The following is a 13003-nucleotide window of genomic DNA, read 5'->3' on the forward strand; positions in this document are numbered from 1 at the left end:
GGATTGTTTAGTCTGCAGAAGAGAAGAATGAGGGGGGATTTGATAGCTGCTTTCAACTACCTGAAAGGGGGTTCCAAAGAAGATGGATCTAGACTGTTCTCAGTGGTAGCAGATGACAGAACAAGGAGTAATGGTCTCAAGTTGCAGTGGGGGAGGTTTAGGTTGGATATTAGGAAACACTATTTCACTAGGAGGGTGGTGAAACGTTGGAATGGGTTACCTAGGGAGATGGTGGAATCTCCTTCCATAGAGGTTTTTAAGGTCAGGCTTGACAAAGCCCTGACTGGGATGATTTAGTTGGGAATTGGTCCTGCTTTGAGCAGGGGGTTGGACTAGATGACCTCCTGAGGTCTCTTCCATCCCTGATATTCTATAATTCTATGACTTCCTTTGCTACAGGGCAGCTATTCATATACAAGCTGCTGCAGGGTCAGTAATCCTAGGGTCTCCAGCTCCGGGGCAGCCCACCAGGTTCCCTGGCTCTGAGGGCATCCTATCTAGCAGAGCTTCCTGGAGTCAGGGATTCCACTAGAGTTGGTAATTGTATTTTTCAGTAAACCAGAGAATTTTGAATTGGAAGTGAATTTTAGCAAAAAGTCAATTATTTTCCTCTGCATTGTTAGTCTGTCTGAATAAAGATTTTTATTATCAGCTTATCTTTTCAGAATGGTTAATGTTTACATCATCCTGTTGGCTAAGATTTTTCCAACAGACTGTAAAGTAGTCAGACTCATATTGTGCAATGGCTGAACTAGTGAAATTCATGTGGAATGTACTGGAATTGCAGGGTGCTCTGACTTTGTATGAGGAACTAACTATTGAGAAGGTACTGTAAGCTTCCGTATCTTACATTTTGAACAAAGATTTGTTTCTAATCTGATACCTGAGAAGGGAGTTTTGTTTCAAAGCTGTGTATTCTGTGCTAAAGACTTAGGATAGATCAGTTATTCTGCAATGAATATTGGGTTTTATGTAAGAAGCACTGACAAAAATAAGACTTCTGTAGTAACTGAGATGAGTGATGGCTGGTGTGCAATGCACGCTGACAATTTCCAGTCAGTTTGTGTATGGTGTCTAGGGGAACATTGCCAATTGGTGCAAGCTAGGGAAGCCTTCAGGATGTTCTAACTTGTGCTGAGACCAGGACAGGGAGAGAGAATCAGGGAAATGTGACTGGCTAACACAGATTATTATTTAGAACAGTCGCTGTTGAACTTTAAGGAAGTCATTCATCTGTTCATTCACATCCTAGAAAGAAAACAGAGAAGAAGCAACATTTAGTTCACTCTGTGGCCAAAAACCCCCAAACCCAAACAAAATAAATAACAAACAAACCAATTCCCAAACCAAACCCCCTTCTCTGGGAAGAAAGGAAGACAGATTTTCTGAAAGAACTGGGATTTACTTATCTTGAACAGATGTACTGGGGTTGAAGAATCAAATGAAAATATATACAATTTAATAAACTCAACTACATCCAGGTTACTTTGTCTAGTTTCTAAAAGCAGCTCCAGATGGTATTCTAATGAACCACAAAGGTGAGGAAATTTTATGATAGTCTTTTCTGAGCTGGAATAGTTTGCTCTTCACTTGTCAATATTCCTTCCTGACATCCTGAATGCTTGCCAAGGCAAACAAGATCCACCTGTCCATGGCATATCTGATCACTCAGAAAGAAGGCAGTACTTTTGAAAAGGTCCTTAACAGAAGGTATCGATCCACAGCTAAACGTTCAAATGAAATTGTAAAAATGATAGTGTTGAAAAATAGGATGCCACACATTGTTGACTTAGCTATGATTGGTCGTAAATGTAGTGACATTTTTTCTCTCTGACTAAAATATAATGTCTTTCAAGTGCCTTTTTATTGCCTGCATCATACAAGATCCAAGAACTGCTTGCTATTGTAGTCTCTTGAACAAAAATAGACTAGTAAAGCATCATAATAGCTAAGGTTTCTTTTGTTTGTTTGCTTGTTTTAAAGAGAACAAAACTCTATTGCTATGTCCTCTTATGTATTTTTATCCAAGGTGACTTCATATGGAATATACATAGTAAAATAGAAACTGATAGTCATGTGAAACAGAAGGTGGACTACAAAAGTTTTGTGATAAAAAATTTTATTAGCCTGTGGTGACTGCTATTAAATTGCAGGTCAAAATTTGAGCCCATTGAAGTCTGTGGAAGTTTTGCCACTAACATTAATAGTACAAGGATTTGACTCAATAAGTTTAATTTATGCAAACTGGATGCCCATCATTATTTTTTCAAAAAGGCATTTTAATTTGGCTTGAAAAATATTGTCACAATGTTACTTATATTGAGCTCTGAAAATCATTATACAAAATGTTAAGCAAAACTTTGATTTTTTTCACATACAAATATATTTTACAAGTAACAAAAACAAAATAAATCAAAGCTCTGCAGATACTTTTCTTCCTTGGATTTTAATTAATATCTTTTAAACAGTTAAAAATGTAGGAAAATAACTCTCAAAGAATGTTTCTGATAAAATTGGTTGGAACTGTTCAAATTTTGAAATTGAAATGAAATTTTTGTTAGTAACAAAAATATTTTCTTTATGTGTATATAAAGAAAACAAGGAGTTGGAAAGTACTGTAGGGAGGAGACAATTTCGACAGGTATACTGTACTTCTTTCATCAGACCTTATCATAAGATTATAGTGTCCTCACACGTGAGGAAGGAAGTAATACATCCTATAGTGTCTTGTAGAAAAGTCAAAAGCAAAAATAGATTTTCTTTATAAATCTAGGAAACTCTGAAATACTGGTCCCTTCCATGGATGAATCTTGCTTTATCTTTTATGGTCACAAATTGTCTTATGAAGTTCTTGGCAGCTTGGACTTGCTCGGCCAAATTTTATTCTGAATTTGAAACTCCATGGAACTAGATAAGCAGAGGCCTTTCTAACCTAAGTGTTTTTGTTTAGCATTTATTATTATGGTATCTAAATTCTGTTATCTAATAGCTGAAGATTTCCTTCTACTTTCTCCCTTTCCTCTCCACTAGGTTATCAGGAACCCCAACTGTGACAAGGTATCTGCCCCTTCATTAGGCAGTACTGACCTTGTCAATCAACCCTGCCAGGGCTCTTAAAAAGTTGAAGGGTCCAATTATAGATACAAGGATCTGGGAGAAAGGAAGCGGCCTGGGAGTAAGAAGTATTCGGGAGGAAATCTCGTTACTGTTTCTTTAAGGGAGCGGAGCTAGGAGGCTCCCCTCTCACCCAATCAATTGGGAATGAAGAGATAAAAGGGGACTAGATTGAATACTCCTCCTCCCTCATAGCAGGGCAGACACCAGTAGGAGGAGGCTGCCAAACCCTCAGAGCTTGGGGGCTAAGTGGGGCCAGCTGAGAGAGAAGCTGGATAAGACTCTACAATGGGCTGAATTGCAACCCAGCTCCAGGAGGAAAGCTGGGGACTCCTGGTAAGGAGAGGGATAATAATTACTTGAATTACCCAGCTCCAGGAGGAAGTCTGGGGCTTCTGCCATAAGGAGAGGACACAGAGACAGCACTGAGTGGACACTAGGAAAAGAGCTTAGAGGGCAAGTGTCACCAGAACCCTCTAAGCCAGAAACACCTTGTGTTTATTTGGGACTTTTTGTTATGGATCCTCTTGCATGAAGTTCTATAATGAATGAGCCCCAAAGAGAGTACTATTGAATCAAACATCAAGATTGCTTGAAGTGGAGTTACTGGCTTTCTGAGAAGGGAAACTGAGGCAAGGAGTACATGCAGCACCACGCTAACTCAGCAGGGGGTGTTCCAGGGTAGGCATGCCCTATGACACCAACGTAATGATCATTGAAATGGGTTTTGATAAAAACAAAGGGGGGCAGATTTGCATTTGATGTAAACTCGTGTAGCTCCACTGAAGTAAATGGTGCTACATCAATTTACACCAGATGACCCCACAGCTGTATAGACAGAGATGTTCCCTATTTAGTCATGTATTCGTAGGGTCTCTGGATTTCTTCCCTATATTCAGTCCATCAAAGACCTCAAATCACATTGGCTTGGCATAAGAAAATGGGATTTAGCTGATTCTGGAGGCCAGTAACACTGCTCAGAGCATCAGCTGAAAAAAGGTACTATACTATAGGTATAGTGCTTCCTGGTCCACAGGTGTCCAGTCTTTGGCAGAAGTTGAGCATGATGCCCCTGCAGAGCTCCCAGTCCCAGATAGGCTGTGGATTGCATACATTTAGTTTCTCAAGAGATTTTTTCTCTCATCACGTGAAAATCTGACACTGTGTGTGTGCATGTGCGTGTGTATACGTACATTGACTTACACACACATGTATATGTACAACATAGGATTTGGGTTTGTAGGTGACCAAAGAATCAAAGCTGCACAGAAATCTGATTGAAAATATACAAGATTTTATTGCTCGTTTCCTCCCCCGCTGCTTAGTATCTCCCTCCTTCCTTTTGTTACTATAGCTTTTATGCTGAACTGCCTTGTAATACATAATGCAAACAACTATGAAAACACATAGTAACGACCCAGTAATTCATCCATAGAAACCTATTGTTTGGGGGGCAGGGAGAGGGAATTGTTTGCCCAAGCAGAAATCAAATACATTCAATACAAGAAGGGAAGAGCTAGTTTTTTAACATGGTCAGTAGAGGAAATTGGCCAGCCTTTCTGGTAGCTAGACTGGAAAATATCAAGTACTGGCAGGTGTGAGTAAAAACACTTGCAGTAGTGCATTACCTAACAGATGTCATTCAGAGATGTTTCAAGAGCCAGGGCATCACGTGACTGTGTATAATGGTAAGAATTGTAAAGAAAAAGCCTAAAATTAGTCTCTCTCTTTTTGTGATATAGCAGAACGCTCAAACAGTCATTTTCTTAAGACTTTATGAAACTCTGCTTAAATGAATAGAGTAGACACTGTATTATTCCATGCTAATACGTTAGATTTTTACCAGACTCTTTGAAAAGAAAAACTTAATTTGCAAGGAATGTTTTGAGTTCTGCATTAGCTTTATGGAAGAAGTAGGCATGGAACTTCTGGAATAAGAGTTCTCAGTCAGACCTCTTTATGTGGGTCATTTTATACAATGGGGCTTATATTTTTCATTCCGAACTTTTCTTGTGGACTACCTCCTCTTCTACTTCCAGTGGTGTGGTCCACATCAATCACACAAAACATCGCTGTGACTATTAGAATCATTTCCTTCTATAGAAAAATATTAGGAAAGGCTCTTGTTGGTGTATTTTTAATTGTCTTCTGATTTAATTTAGCAGCTGGAAATAAAGTGGAGGAGACAGCACCATGTGATCAACTAGTTCTCGGCAGACCACCAGCCAGTGTTCCATAGATCACAATTTGAGGACCTGCACTCTAAAGTTTTGAAATGAATTTCTGGGTTACAACTGATCTTCCAGGTACCTTCCTTGCATTTTAAAAACACCGTGGACTCAGTCCAGCCTTCCATATCTTAGACTTGTCTCACTCCATTTTCCTCCCCACTCCCTATTTAGCACTAGGTGGCTGCTGAAAATATTCTTTGAGGGGGCTAAGCCCGCCCTCAGCTCAGCCCACAGCAGTAGCACCTGTCCCATGGGGCTAGGTCCAGCTCCTCACTCCAGCCTGTTGGCTCTTGCTGCTCCCAGATTCGGAGGCGCTTGCTACGGTGTCATTTGATGCATGCATCAATGCACAGGTGGGGCCCTTCCTCTGTGACTCCCTGCCCCTTCCTGTCAGGGGGAGCAGAGGGCTGATGGGGCAAGGGAACTGATAAGAGGGTGCAGGGGCTGATGGGAGCATGGCTGAGGGGAGCAGAGGGAAGTGGAGGGGATAGTGGGGCATTATTATTATCAGAATATTTATGAACATGCCATTTTTTCTGAAGAGAAGCCCCCCCTCCCACCTCCACTCCATGGAGCAGTCCGGAAGAGGAACCCCTTCTGAGTCCCCACCCCATGGAGTTCCTCCCCCCTCCCATAGAGCAGTCAGGAAGGGGACCTCCCATCTCATGGAGCTGCCCTCCCAACCCCATGGAACAGTCAGGAAGAAGAGGACTGCCCCTCATATTGGAGACAGACACTGACCCATCTTAGGGTATGTCTACACTGCAATTAAACACCTGAGTCAGTTGACTTGGGCTCAGGCTAAAGGGCTGTATAATTGCAATCAAGATGTGGGGTCCCAAAGCCCAGGTTCCAGCTCGAGCCCAAACATCTGCACCGCAGTTATACAGCCCCTTAGCACAAGCCCACGTCAGCTGACACAGGCCAGCTGCGGGTTTTTAATTGTACTGTAGATGTACCCTGGGAGCGCAACAGGCTCTTATTGGCCCTTCCTTCAGGCTCTCCAGGAGGATGGACGGTGCTCACTGCATGAGTAGCTATTCAATATTCAATATTTTATTTTGTTCTCATTACTTAATGTGTAGCCCAACCTTATTTACTGCGCACTATTCAAACTCTGCTCCAAAGACAGAATTATTAATTTCTTCATGGACTTTGCTATGGTGCTCATCATTGTAAAATCTGTGTGACACTGAGTACCTTTCCCAGAAGAGCCCTGTGCACACTCCAAAGCTTGTTTCTGTCACCAACAGAAGTTGGTCCAATAAAAGATATTACCTCACCCACCTTGTCTCAAACGTTAACTAATTTATCATCCTAATACCCCTGTGAGATATGGGGTGGTGCTATTCCCACTGTGCCAATGGGGAGTTGAGGCATAGAAAGATTAAAGTCAAAAGTATTCAAACTAACTTTGAATTTCCAATGTGAGATGACTAGAACCTGTTTTTTCAGAGTACTTACTGTTATATAGCACTTCTTATACTTCAGGGGCAGTTGTAAATGCTCAGCACTTCTGCACTTCCCCAGGGTCTCAAGTCAGGTATTCAGAAAATGAGGAAAATTAGTGACACCTCTGACAAGTTTGGTTTAAGTGACTTGCCAGCATCACACAGGGAACTCTGTGGCAGACACAGGGATGGGAATTCAGTTTTCCAGGCAGCATTCAACTGTCTTAACAATGAGGCCCTCCATTCCCTTCCTGCAACCCCCTGTCTCGTTCACTACACCCCGTCCAACTTCTGCAACAAATGAAGCAGGAGTTCTACAAACAATAGCCTCCTTCACTACATAACTCTGATTTGTCCCCAGAGCAGGCCCAGGCACTTCCAGCCCTGTGGTCTCTTCCCTGGCTCCTCATCCAATCTCAGTTCCCCCCACCCTCTCCCTAGCTCCTTGTCCCAGTCTTTTTGCCCAGCCAGTCTGAGTTATTTCTCCACAACCCAGCTCCTGGTCAGCTCTGTCTCTCTTTCCTTTGTTTCCTCAACATAGGTTTCTAGTCCCAGTCTCCTTGTCCAGCCAGTTCCAGTCTCCCCTAGGTCCAGTCTACCTCCCCCCTCCTCCCAGTCAGTTTCTTTCTCTTGTAATCCCCTGCAATCCCAGTGTCACTGGACTTCCTGTTCTAGTCTACTCATTTCCCACCCTTTGGTCCAGCTTTTACCTCCTCTACATTTGAATCAGACAGTTTCCTCTTCCATGCTGCCTGAGTGCCACAGGATGATCACTGAAATGATAGGAGAGACAGAGTTCCAGGGCCTGTCCCCAGCCTAGCCTGGAGCAGCTATTACAGGGATAGGCCTTCTGAGTCCCTGTAGCTCTGGGCTGGAGCATGTTCAGCCACTCTGTGGAAATGGTGCCTGTGCAGTCTGGTCACTGTAGGAGGGGTGAAGAGATGGAGAATGCTCAGAGAGTATGAAAACTTCAGAAATTTTAGCTGTTATGTTCTAGCAAGTCTCTACTCTGCATGTGAAACTGCAGTTTTTCAAAGACTTATAACTTGGCCAAATTTGGGCACACTTTCATAGACCTGGAAAAAGGCACATCCTGGCCACAAAGACCGCCCATCCCTGCCCAATTTCAACTCCCCAGTAGAAAGCCTGGAGGCACTAGAGCATTTCAAAGAAAAAGATTGACAGAATTTTTTAACCTGGGCAAAATAACATACTTTCCCTAGCCTTGTTCCCAGAAATGGCTGAACCGTTTGAGCTAAAAATTTCCAAAAATGTTCAGCCTGAGGCATACTCAGCATGGATAATTTCAGGCCAAATGGCTAAAGTTTGGCAAAGGGCAACTGAAAACAGGAACTTATAATGGGAAATGTCAGACAACCTTAATAATAAGTAGTGCTACCAGCCATACTGTAATTAGATCACAATAAACACTGGTCTTTATTTAGTATACTTATTTCCATGACCCTGGTGTGGCGTTAACAAAAAAGCATTTATCTTCCTCTGTATTGGTAGATTGTCTGAGGAGAGATTTATTATTTGCTTATCGTTTCTGAATAGTTAATGTTTACGTCATCCTGCTACTGAAGATTTTTTCAACAGCCTGTAAAGTAGAATCAGACTCAAATGTCCAACAGCTGAACTAGTGGGATTAATGTGGAATGGGTCACTAATGCACTGGAACTGCAGGTTGCTGTGACTTTTGATGAGGAACTAACTACTGGGTAGGTACTTTAAGCTTCTGTATCTTCAATTTTGAACAGAATTAGTTTCTAGTCTGGTAGCTGAGAGAAGAATTTTGTTTCAAAGCTGTGTATTCTGTGCTAAAGACTTAATAACATCAGTTATTCTACAATGAATATTGGGTTTGACACAATGACACATTGATAGAAATAGGACCTCTGTAGTAGTGGAAAAGATCAGTAAGAAAAGCCAGTCACAACAGCTGAAAGGATAGCACAGCTAATAGTTAAAATTCTGCTTCCAGATACAGAAATCCATTGCCTTCTGCAGAATTACTCCAGAGGCAGAAGGTGTAACCGAGAGCAGAATTTAGCCGAAGGTTTTACAGTACTTTGGTTTGGATCATATATTGCTGTTCCTTATGATTTTTTCCCTTCAGTTTTTCTTCGGATTTGGGAGATGTTCCGCTGTAATAAGTATGAGACAGCAATGAATATTTGTCAACTCAGGATGCAGACCTGCAGTCCCTGAGCACTCAAAGCTCCCACTGACCTCGGTAAGAGGTTTGAGGGCTCAAGAAATGGAGGATGATTGAGCTCTGCTTTCAGATGTGGTTGGGAGTAAAAGCAAGTCTTTCACACAATGCAAATAGGACAAATGCTATGATTCTGATAATTCTGTGGAGTTTATAAAGCACCACGGAGCTTACTCCTGCTCCCATAGAATCATTGGGAATCTTGGCATTGATTTTAGTGGGATCAGGAGTGGCTCCTTGCTGATGAGTAACAAAATGTGCTATTCTGTGACAGATGATGGATATTAATTATCATGGCAGTGATATTGAGAATGAAATCTCTGTTTTGACATTATGCTCATGGTGTCGTTATGCTAGTGGATTTGGACAGCTGAGTTTTGCTTTGCTATAAAACCTCTTTTTTTTCTTTTTATATTTGAAATTAATTCATTTTATCGTGTATTTAAAGAGGCTTAAATTTTCATTTTGGGGGGAAGATACATCATCACTTCCCTCAGCACAACTAGAAAGAACGATACAAAATACCAGTTTTGCCTGTAAATAGCTATTCCCAAGTCTTACGCTTGAGAGAAAAAATATCTATTTATACTAGAGTAACAGAATATACTGTGGGAAAAAAATATAAAGGTCAATCACTTACTGCTCTAAATTGCCCTGGTGTAAATCTGGAGTCGCTCCAAATTAACTTCAATGAAGTTACTCCAGATTTACATCAATATACTTTAGAGCAGTATTTGGCACAACCTCTTCTCATTTTATCCTTGTGATTAAACTGTTACTTTGGGCAACAGTGTTTAAATGACAAATCTAGCTCATTCTCCTACAAAGCCCCAACACATTAAAATTAACATGATTAATTACATTAAATCATATTAATCAAGGTCAAAATCTGAGTACATTTGTTTTTTGTCCACTTCCATTTTCTTCTGAGGGTTGTAGATATGGGTGGGTAAACCTAATGAAGTTTAAGGTTTTGTAAACCTATTTGGAGGTGTCTCAAGATTTACGAAATTAATTTGCAAAGGGTATAAGTTTTTTCTCCAGAGGGGAGTCAATTTTAAGAATGTATTCTAGGTAAAGGGAAACCAGTGCTTTGTATGAAGGATAAAAGATCCCTGACCCTAAGACAGGCAGCTTAACTTAAGTGATACCCTGTATATGGTAGACCTATCGGCCAATGGTATTACATCAGGGATCAGTTTGGCCCTGTCTTCTATTTTTCTTTTTGACTTTTTCTCACTCCCCTCCCTGATCCTTTTTCACAGTCTTTCCTAAGAAGGACAGAAGCCCAAATTTGGTTTCAAGCTGAATTTTTGAACACGATGTTGCAGTGAGTTTGAAATTAGGCAAAACAGGGTTGCCCATTCCTAATTGTGCTGTTTTCCATTAAAATCATCCCTTATTTTTCAAAAGTCTATTTTTGCAAAACCTAATTGTTTCATGTGACCTGAGATACTCTAGGCATTTATGTCTTTTTCTACTAATTAATTTCCTTTCCAAAAACCTGAAGACTGAATAGTCACGGCATTACAAGTATAAGTCTCACAGAGAGGAAAGAAACAGCAATACCTCTTCAGATACACTTTTATTCTGAGTTTTTAAAAAAACACAATAGTGTTCTGTTGTGTGATTGTGATTTAGGAGACCTACCTCAAAGAGCTGTTGAACAGTTACTCTATGTGAGTGCTTTGAGATCCTCTGATAAAAGAAGCTAAGTATTCTTCTCATGAGTACTATAAATATTAATGGTGAGCATATCAGTTTGAATCTAAACTTGCAAAAGCAGCATGAAAATTTACTCTTCTTTTTTATTTCCACTAGTAGAAATTAAATCTCACTCTGTGTTTCCAGTGCCACTCTAATATTATTGAACTGAGCTGACTCTCAGGGAACCCAGAGGGAGCAGTAGAGAACATTCTCCTGTGTTGCCCGGTAGCTCAGTGGGAAAGTCAGATATATATTTTTTGGTCCTTTCTCAAACCAAAGCTGTTTACATTCTTAAGCTGGCAAAGAAATGGTATCACCCCTTCAGGAATGACAAATACGGTCAAACAAACTGTAAAGGTTAATAAAAATTGAACCATTTACAAAAAGTCTTAAGAGGATGAAGTCCTCTTTGTTTGACACAGTAGGAAAAAAATCACCACTAAAGTGCATTCTTTTTCCCAGATGCTGTTCTGCAGCAAGGAAGAGCTTGGCACAGCTCCAGGAAGGGAGTGTTCAAACCTGACTTTAAGGAACATTTTATGCCCTACTGCTCCTGGTGCTGGTCCAGTCCCTGATGCAAGTTGGAGCAGCCTCAGGGCTGCTCTAATTTGCAACAGCAGCCAACTACCCCAGGGGGCAATTCCATCTGGGGTTTACTGGCGTATAATGATGTCCTGGTCACACCCACTGTACTCGTGGCCAGGAAGGAGATAATGCAACTGCCACTATACAAGCTCTGTGCCCCTCACTGATTCCTTGTGTAAGGGGAATCCTACACTGGCTGGTTACACTGGTTTAAGGACAATTTAGCATCATAGGGGTGACCCAAAGGTGGCCAAGCAACTTGAAAATTTGATGCTAAAGTGTCCACGTGCTGCTTAACATTAATTCACACCTTACTTGATGTTGAGTTAATTTACAATCATTTCACAAAATACACTGTTAAACACCCTTCTCAGCCCTGCTTTAACTTGCACCTTCCGAGAAAGCCTTCGCATGTGCGTTAAACTTATTACACATCAGCAGAGTGAGTCTGAATAAAGTTACTGTAAAGAAATCTAGATTACACCACTCAATTATATCACTTCTGAATTTGGTCCTCAATCTTCCTGTTTCCCACAGGATTTCTTTGCTAATTTATTGGATACTCAATAATTAGCAATGACAGATTGTGCCTTTGGCTATGCACTTTGACCATAAAAGTGGAGTGCATTTGGAGTGTAAACTGTTTAGAATTGGGTACATGTGCTTATGTTGATTTGTCCATTATACATTGCTGGGGTAGCCTCTGAGACCTTATTTACTTGATTCCCAAGAACTCAGCTCAACTCCAACTTGTCACTGAGGTTTCTTCATTGGCATACAATCAAACTATCAGGCTCAAATGTAGAGGGTGGGTACAGGGCATACTACATATCCAAAGTTACACAGCAAACCTCTTCTTTTATATACATTTACACATTATGTTGTATTTACCATACATTGCATTACACATTTTGGGATTGGCTTGGTTACTTTGCAAGAATCAATTCTTGTATAGCATGCTATATCTATGTACCACCTATTCTTTACCCCACCTTTATGTTCCCATCTTATTTTGGCCATTGTTATCTTGTTCTTCATAAATAGTTCCCTGGGTATTCCCCCTCTTACCTAAGCTAGTATAGACATTCTGTCTCTTAGTTTACCAACCCATTTACCTCTCTAATCATATCTCCCAAGAAATGAGGCCTTCCCAATGTCCATTTACTCATGTAAAACCAGGCCTACAAAAATAAGTACCTGGAAGTTGGAGTGTCTTGGTCATGGATGGAAGAGTAAATATGCCAATAAAGAAACCTTGGCCCTTCAGCTCATGCCAGGTGACCAGAGGGAGATGGGAGAGGCCACTGCAGCTAGGCAGTTTGTGTGTGTGTGTGTGTGTGTGTGTTGCATTGCTTAATTTGTAATAAAAGAGGTGCCCAGGCTCAAGCAATTATGTTCTGGGGCCCAAGAAATTTTTTTACTTTCATAACTGACGCGGCAAGCTCAGAGATGCCGGGGCTATGAATTGCCAAGCCTAGAGGTGCCAGGGCTCAGCCCTGGGCAAGTCCTGACACAAATTAAAGTAGGTGTGTGTGTGTGTGTGTGTGTGTGTGTGAGAGAGAGAGAGCACAACTCTGACATGTAACTAAGTCAGCATGCTGAACTGACTCTCAGACTACCTTGTAACCAATATGTTTGAACGGGCATAAGTCAACACAGAATTTGCCCTATTATCTGTACAATCTAGCTTTATATAATAT

General features: G+C 41.0%; 1 protein-coding gene across 2 annotated transcripts in view; it reads left to right on the plus strand.

The window, feature by feature from the left end:
• Nucleotides 1–944: 944 nt before the first annotated feature.
• LOC117874926 (trace amine-associated receptor 1-like) overlaps nucleotides 945–13003 on the plus strand; it is a 32152-nt gene continuing 20093 nt past the window's right edge. The window contains exons 1-2 of one of the 2 annotated variants that reach the window (XM_034765635.1): nucleotides 945–5420; nucleotides 8354–8517. The gene's annotated coding sequence lies outside the window, so the exon portion shown is untranslated. The remainder of the gene's footprint in view (nucleotides 5421–8353; nucleotides 8518–13003) is intronic. The other variant, XM_034765636.1, reaches the window with a different exon arrangement.

Source organism: Trachemys scripta, chromosome 3 (assembly GCF_013100865.1).
Source record: "Trachemys scripta elegans isolate TJP31775 chromosome 3, CAS_Tse_1.0, whole genome shotgun sequence".
Classification (NCBI taxonomy): Eukaryota; Metazoa; Chordata; order Testudines; family Emydidae; genus Trachemys; species Trachemys scripta.